At 32.8% G+C, this 9,092-nt stretch overlaps 1 long non-coding RNA gene across 1 annotated transcript; it reads right to left on the bottom strand.

Moving 5' to 3' along the window:
* Positions 1-1,485: 1,485 nt before the first annotated feature.
* LOC140981248 (uncharacterized) lies at positions 1,486-2,204 on the bottom strand. Its single transcript, XR_012176059.1, has 2 exons — positions 2,066-2,204; positions 1,486-1,910 (listed from the first exon to the last, which is right to left on the bottom strand). It is a non-coding gene; the product is annotated as an uncharacterized lncRNA (long non-coding RNA).
* Between the last annotated feature and the right edge of the window lie 6,888 nt (positions 2,205-9,092).

Genomic DNA, 9,092 nt, shown 5'->3' with positions numbered 1-9,092 from the left:
ACGTTTCATTTCTGAATTTATGAATTTTACCCTTCCTAGAGTCGAAGTATGTCAAATTAGTGGGTCTTGGAAAAGATATAACAGTAGCTTTTGGTGTTGGGGTTATGAAATTTTAATCCCCAACTCTACTGAGAAAGAGTCGAAATTTGACTCGCCAAGCTCAAGCAAACTAAATTAGTTGTAAAGCTAGCTATTATTACATTCAACTCTGTATATGTGTTACCCAATGATTTCCGTCAACCCCTATACGTCCTTTCATTTGCTTTATAAGTTAATTTTTAAAAAAAGTTTTTCTTGAGAAAATTGATTTTTTTTGAAACAATTATTTTATCTGGATTGCCAAAATTATTTGCTTCATAAACTTTTGCGTGAGACAGGATGAACAAATTATATATAAGAAGTCATTAATCTGCATGCATGAAGTTAAAAAAAATTAAAAATATGAGTATAATTAATTTTAAAAGATAGATATTATAATTATATATAGATATTATTTTTTATTGATTTATTAATATTATTATTATTACCATATTAGTTTTTTGAATTTAATTTGCATGATATTATACGAATGTAGATTTGAGATATGATAAAATTAATGATAATAATTTGAACTTTTGAATATATTCAAATAATAAGATCTTCTTTAAGTAGTTATGTTAACCAAAACAACTTATTTTGATAGTTTATAAGTCTTTTTTAAAATTTTACGAAACAAGTTTTGATAATTTATAAACTCTTAAACAACTTATAACCTAAGTGAAACACTCTCTAAAATTATATTTTAGAACTACATAATCCAAGAATAAATTAGGATTTGCATGAAGTTCACGCTGGCAGGCTCTTCCGGTGTTTTTCTAGGCCTACATATATTAAGAAAACCTTTCGACCAGCTCCTTTTCCGTATCAATATCAAATTTCAACGGCTAAAAATGGATGATATTGTACTCAAGAATGTTTCAATCTCTTTACAGATGACATGATCCGTGAGAAGTTTTTCTCAAGTTTGATAATTTATATCAAGTGGGCATGCATTTGATTTGTTAGCCACTAGACAAGTAATTATGAGTAAACAAGTAATTATTAGTAAGGATCAATGCTATAGGTTTTTTTTCTCAGTTACAGTGGGGGTATTGCCTTCACTATAGATCCAATGGTTATCATTGATCCAAACATGTGAGGTCCAAGTTTGATCTTTCGTAAAAACAATTTTTAAAGTAAATGGCGTCGATTAGATTTAACACAAGGGTAATATCTTCGGGGTATGTTGAACTATATAATTTTTGAGATGCTGTTATGTAATACGTAGTAGCAAAACCGTGCTTGAATTGCAATAATGAAGTCGGAAACAAGAACTGCTCCAGTAGTCGAATTTTGTACACCAGGGTGTCTTAACCGGAATTTTGCGAGAACATATCTTTTGTGCAGAGAGATTTTTGCAAAGGGTTGTAAATTTCCAATTATATCAAGCCACTCCATGCTACACGATTAACCAAAGTACCATATCGCGATTTATTAGATCGGGGCGAATCTCAACGATGTATAGACCAGAATTTCTTAACCACACACGTTAATATTATCTAATTAACATGCAAGCACACTATAGATACATGCATCAAACATATACTCCCCTATACATATCGCGAATACCATCTAGAGCGAAGATAGATGGTCTTTATTTGTGCCTGGGCTTATTTGCGCCACCATATACATGATGATTGTTATCCTGGCCATCAGACGTGCCTTCTTCATTTGACGCTGAAGTAGTATACTTTTCATAATTCTCACGGCTTAAAAGGTGACGATTCTTGATAGGAGGCATTATCATTTCCGCATGGACTAGGAGACTTGCAAGTATGAGTACACAAGCAAGAAGAAGAGAAATTGCAGCCTTCATCATAATTAAGAAAAACCTGCCAAGACAAAAGGATGGATTAGAGAAATATATCAGATCAAGTTGAATTAAAACTTATCAATATTAATTAATTATGTGTAAATTTTGAATTCTTGTCTGGCAAAAAAAAATATATTAGGGTTTTGCAGCTACGCATATGATTAAAAAAAGTACCTGTTATCTTTCAAGCCAGCTTTCAATGTTTTTGTATTTCTTAAGGATACGAGTTAGCTCTACCAAAATCACATTATATAGTGAAAATTAGTTACTATATGCTACTTTAATTTTTAGTGGCGAACCAGGTAAAAGCACTAAATGAATTTGCGGAGCATGCACTCAAATTACATTCTATAAGGCAATTAACCTGATATATTATTGAATAATTTAAATTTAATGAGGTTTACCTGTGGTTGCATGATAATCTCGACATTAATATGCTCTAATAGCTGGGTGGATTTGCTGCATGGGCCAGAGTACAGACTTTTTGTCCAAAAAAGTTGTAGAGAATTTAGCCGATCGAAAATCATCAGATTTTGCTTTTCTCGGGGGTCTCTAAAAAATGCCTCCTATCAACTAGGATAATGAATTTTGGCCTTAAATCAAGTTGATTTTGTTGATTGAATGATTCAAATACTAGTGGATGATTTTTAGGAGCATGTTTGTTTTTGTTTTTTAGTCTAGAATTCTCGTATGGAACAAGTCAATAAATTAGTAGCCAAATATAGTTTCTGCTAGAAGTATCAAGTCGTTTGTTTATGGTCCTTGTTTCTAGCATTTTTTGTTATTTAGCAAAATTCTTTGTTCTTTGTATTGTCTCTCAAAATATTTTCCTGGTGAATCACCAACAGATTTGCCTATGTAGGAGAGTCGAGGTATATATGTACGTAGGGTCCTACAGATAACAGATTATTCAAGTTATGAGCTTACGATGTCGCGCACATGAGTGAACTGCATACTTGGCAAGTTAAATTTCATTTTAATTGGCATGAGATTTGCCTAAACCTTTGATCTGAGCATGACAAGGTTAGTCCTAAGCACTCTGATGCGGAAAATTCGAGTTCTTACTTGAGGCTTGAGATTATGGAACACTCAAAATTACCTCACATTATATGTTGTGCCCAAGATGATGCAACAATCTACCTAGCCTAACCAGAAAAGAATATACAGAAAATAAACACTACAACAAAAATGGCTTTTCGCAGCGCGCAAATTCGTTTTCCGCAGCGCACATTGCACGCTGCAAAGTTCAAAGCTGTTGAAAGTTTAAGATTATCCGCGGCGTACATGTGCGCGCTGTTAATCTTATTATCCGCGGCGTGCACATGCACGCCGTTAATACTATTATCCGCAGCGTGCAATGTACGCCGTTAATAATTATTGCAAAATCTAATTTTAGCGACGGTTTTAAAATTTCCGTCGCTACTAGCGACGGTTTATAACCGTCGCTATATTTATAGGCGACAGTTTTTAAACGGTCGCTAAGTTTAGCGACGGTTTTAAAACTGTCGATACATTTAGCGACGGAATTTCATAATCCGTCGCTAATCTTTTCGTTAAAATAAAAAAAAATTTACTTTTATAATTTAATAAAATTTTTAAAAAAACTTACAATCTAATAACAATACTCGTGATTTTTAATAATATTTACAAAGTAAGTAAAAATCGAAACAAAAAAGTACAATAAATCGAAACTAAAATCTTAAAATCGTGAGAAAAATTCTGAGTGTTGTGAAGAAATGGGAAGGAAATCCGAATATTTATAGACTATTAGTGACGTTTGTATTTAAACCGTCGCTACTAGCGACGGTTTTATAAAAAACCGTCTCCGATGTAAAACCTTGCGACGGGTATAAGAAAACTGTCGCTAAATATAGCGACGATTAATGCTTAATTGTCGCTAAATTTCGCGACGGTTATTTTAAACCGTTGCTAGTTTTAAATCAGCGACGGTGTATTTAAAACCGTCGCCAATAGCGACGGTTTAAAAACAACCGTCGCTAAATTTAAATCGGCGACGGTTAAATAAACCGTCGCTAAATGATGGCGCACCCATTTTTTTAAACAAAAATGATTTACTATTAACAGCGCACATAAACATGCACGCCGTTAATAATATTATTAACAGCGTGCCTTTATTGTGCGCTGCGAAAATTGCATAAGTTATTAACAGCTCACATATAACTGCACGCTGCGGATATTACTATCCGCAGCGTGCTTTTAATGCACGCTGTTAATACTGTCCAGTGCAATAATATTAACAGCGCACATATGGATGCACGCCGTTAAAAGTAATATTCGCAGCGTGCTTTTAATGTACGCTGTTGATGACGTGCTGCGGAAAATCATTTTTCTTGTAGTGAAAGAACATAATAAACACTAGAAATTTATAGTGGTTCGGACAAATCCGTCATGTATACACTTCAACCTTGCAATTAATGATGCAACAATCTGCCCAGCCAAACCAAAAAGAATATACATAAAAGAAGAACACAATCAACACCCAAAATTTATAGTGGTTCGAACAAATCCGTCCTAATCCACTTCAAACATCCAAGAGATCAATCCACTATGAACCAGAGATTGTTTAAAAAAAGTTTTCCCTCACATAGAATCACTCAAGAAGAATACACACACTCTAGAGATTACACAAATGATTCCCTCTCAAACTATGTCTCTCATTGAACAAGAATAATGCACTCTAATTGTAAAACCCGGGATTTTGTAATATCGTGATCATATCAGTTTAATATCAGGTTAATTATTTGATGGTGTAATCTGGGATATTAATATTTAAATCATTCAGAATATAAGATTTGTTTTAAGGTTATCTAAGTTGTGTAGATAATTTTATCGTGTACAGAATTATGAAGCTCGAAATTAAGATAGTATTATTTAAACTTGAAAATTTGGTAGAAATAAATTTATCTCAATCTAGGGAATTAAAGAAGGAATTTTGAAAATAAGCAGATAAATGTCTAAGATTTAAGTTGATACTGAGATACCAGGATAAAAGATCAAGTAAGAGATAATAAAATCCCTAGAATTCGAAATCTAACAATATATACCATGAGATTTTCGAAAATTAGGTGGGGAAAGAAGAAGGAGATTTCGAATATCTACCTAGATCACGGATATATCAAGATATTAGATTTGATTCACAGTTCAAACGCACGATAACTCTCGATCACGATAGCAGCCAACCCCTATAAATAGGAGGGCCCTAATTTCGAAAATCACACCTTAGACATACACAAAATTTCGAAAATTCTTCCCCTAGTCTCCTTAGGATTTTCGAGCACAGCGAAGCGCTGCCGCCGTCTAGCCGCCGAAGAGGAATTTTCGAAAATTCCTGTGCAAGCAACCCTAATTATTCACGTAATTTTTGCATCAAGAATTTAAGGTAAGTGGGCAAATTTTAAAGTTTTAAATTTTTGGGTTATGTGTTTTTCTTTTAAAGAAAAAAATGCGGTCGAACACCGTCTACGTTTTTTTAAATCTTGTTACGTTTTTGTGAGACACTGTGAGGATTCCCTGAAAATGGGTGGAATTTCAACATATGACCCTTAACAGTGGGATAGAACTGTTTTACGGCCTCGCCCCCTTAGAGGATTAAAACTTAGGGACTGACGTCAGTAAACCATGAAAGGTGAAAAATCGCAGTGTTAAAAAAATTATGAAAAGCATGCTGTAAATATATGTTATTTTCGAAAATATGAAATTTCTATGTGGTGTTCGATAATTCCCCCATTTACTGAGTATTCCCAAAATACTCACCCCTTACAACCTTTCCCAGATAAATCCGAAGAACAGGTAGAAGAAGAAGAATCGGAACAGTTTTGGGGATGGTGATTAGTAGACAAGATTAATTTTTTTAATTTTAGAAATTTAAAATTTTAGATTAGACGTTTCCGCAAATTTATTTTATTTCAGTTGTAAAGACAGTTGTTTTTGAGGAATTATGAATAATAAACTGGTTTTCGGTTTATACTATGCTACGAGGCTGGTTGTTTCAATTGTGTGATTGTTAAACAACGTCGGTGTCAAATCCCGAGTTTCGGGGCGTGACACTAATATACCCTCAATTCTTCAAGTCTGCATTTCTACATCAACTGGAGAATCAAGTCATCAACCACCTTGACACGTTATTCTGGTGCCAATGAGATTTTCTGAAATTGTCCATGTCTCTTCTCCATCTGTTCCAAGTCCGATCCCGTTGTAACAAAATCCAATTATTCACAAACTTTGTTAGTGACTTCATTGGTGAACCAACTCTCACATTATGTTTATAGCATGTAGCATTAAATAAGATCGAAATCTGATAAGATTCTCAAGTCACCACAAACATAGGACTACACCAAGTCAAATAGATTAATGCATGTATATATACCTCACGTGAATATATTATATATTTGACGATATATAATTTAGGGCGAGTGCTTCTTCCATAGTAAGGTAGAACAACCTCCTAACCAGGTGCAGTACTGGCGAAGCCAGGATTTGAAATATACACAGGCTAGATTTGTTTAACAAAAAACAAAATAATGCATAACAATTGAAACATATTTAAGATACTTGTTCATCGTAATCTCAAACAGTTTCTCATTAACAAGATCTTTAATATTTTTGCTATTGAACTTGTAAGATTCAAAAACCAACAAAACAATGACAGTGTAATCTTATATCTCCATCATCCTACAAGAAATTAATGATGTTTAAATAAAATAAATATCTCTAAAACCAATCATTCAATGTTGATGATTAAATTAAATATTTCTTAACTAAAAGATACAAAGATGATCTGTATAGACAACTTTATTATTGAAGTTGTGAGCTACGATTATTCGAAATATTATATTAATCACTTATAGAATCTGAGTCTAAGTTTTGAAGAAAACTCTATCACAATGTAGATGATCAAGAATCTGCCAAAAAACAATATTTTTTTTATTTATTATATATTATTATTAAGAACTGCTTTTATATGCTTCATAGCCGAAAAGGCAATTCTCTAGTTTCTTTGGAAACAAGCAAAGTTAAAACTAGACGGATCAACTTGTCGATCAAATTATAATGTAGCGACTTTTTTTTTCAAGTAACCCTCTGCACAATTATGAGACATAAAACATTTTCTGAAAATTATCATGACAAACTACACCGAACTAATAATGTTGTAGCTGACACCTCAAATGATGCATTTCATGTTTAAGTCCTCGAGATAATACTTCTCAGCGAGAGTAAAAATTTGAACCATTTTATCATGATGATTAACAGGATGTCGTCATATCGAATTGCGCAATCAAGGATCTCGTTCAAGGTAAGTTTCATCAAACTCAATACTTCGAGATTTAGAAGGATGTTAGGGCTCCTCAATAGAAAAGGATGCATGAGTCTCAGTTCTCTCGGATGGTGAAGAATTATTGATTTTTGGCTTAAAAAATAGTAGAATATTACTTCTCTTCTTTCTCTCTTGATTCAGCTTTAAATGTCGGGAAAATAAAGTAGTAAATATGAAAAATTAGTTAAAAAAGTTATTTTCCCAAATGTTATAATGGTGGTTTTTTGTCAATAATACTATAATGCTGAATATTTATTAGAAAGAGTTGGGCGAAATTGATGATCGCTCTAAATTTTTTATCCAAAAAACCCTATAGAATAAAATATTTTTAATCAAAAACCAATCCACCATAGTTAACGCAAAAATTACCCATTGGATCAATTAAATGTTGGGAAACTAAAGCAGCTGGTATTTAGAATATTGGAACAAGATAAAGGGAAAAAAGAAAAAAAATCCGTACTACATTAGATTTTATCGGCACTAAGTTAAAATAGAAAACAATAAATTAACTAGCAGGCTAAGCAACTTTCATAAACCAAGCCTAAGGTTAACTCCAATAATTAATTAATCTTATTATAATATATATTATTTTTCATGAAATTTTTTAATCAATATTTCACCAAATTTAGAGATAAGAAATGCCATATGGATTTATACTTCTAGTATTTCTATCTGACGTATTGATGCTGTTGTTTTCCACTAGGTTAGCTGTTTTGATTAGTTTTATTATTATTTTTTTTTAGATTTTTCTTTGGAATAATTAATGTTCTTTTTCAACATTTTATCTTGATCAACAAGTTGCATCATCAACTTTTTAATGAGACAAGATCAGCAAACAGAAGAACCAAGATCCACATTTCACATATTTTCCGGGAAGAACTTCGACCATATAACAGTATGGATTTTTACTTCTAGTATTTCTATCTAAAGTATTGAAGCTCATGTTCATAAAACCGCCTTAATTTTCTCCTTTATTTTGATTAATAAAACTTCTCGGGACCCAACATTTTTTTCCAGCAAAAAGATAATGATTAAATTGGTGGTATCACGTTCGGTAATGTTTGTATATGCCACAGATTCTGATCGACATGAAAATTCTTGTACGTCAAGTTGATGAATTGATTATATTAAGTGGAGATCGAGATGGCAATTTGATAGCCAATAGACAAGTAATTATGACTAAAAATTCATAATTTAGGTTATTTTCTTTGTGATAATCATGTATCACCAACCTACTAGCTACATATTCTTTTATATATGCATGTTTATTTGTAACAGTTAAAACAATTAATGGGGCACTCGAATTGCCGCACAGTATATGTATAGTATGCAACGTTACGTCCGTCAGATGTGCCTTCTTATTTGACGCTGAAGTAGTATACTTCCCATAACTCTCACAGGTCAAAATGTGGCGGTGGCGATTCTTGATAGAAGGCATTATCATTTTTGCATGTACTTGGAGACTTTCAAGTATGATTACACAAGCAAGAAGAAGAGAAATTGCAGACTTCATCATTAAGAAAAACCTAACCTGCCAAGACTAAGGGAATCGAGCCGATTCGCGATGTTTTTGAGCCTGCTCAAATTAAAAATATTTGATTCGTATTCGAGTTTATCAAATTCGAGCCTAACTCGAACATGTTCGAGATTTTTTTCGAGTCAAAATCGACGTCGAGCTTTAATTCGAACCGAATTCGAACCAAAATTTTTAAAAAATTTGAACTTAATTTGAATCGAGATCGAGCTCGAATATAACTAATTCAAATCGAATACGAGCTTTCAAATTTTCGTTATACTCGACTCGATTCGATTTGTTTACACCCCTAGCCAAGACAAAAGGGATTAATTAGAGAAATATCATATTTG

This window comes from Primulina huaijiensis, chromosome 7 (genome assembly GCF_012295235.1).
Source record: "Primulina huaijiensis isolate GDHJ02 chromosome 7, ASM1229523v2, whole genome shotgun sequence".
In the NCBI taxonomy this organism is placed as follows: domain Eukaryota; kingdom Viridiplantae; phylum Streptophyta; class Magnoliopsida; order Lamiales; family Gesneriaceae; genus Primulina; species Primulina huaijiensis.
The sequence above is the reverse complement of the archived record's forward strand: the minus strand, read 5'-3'. Positions and strand labels throughout refer to the sequence as shown.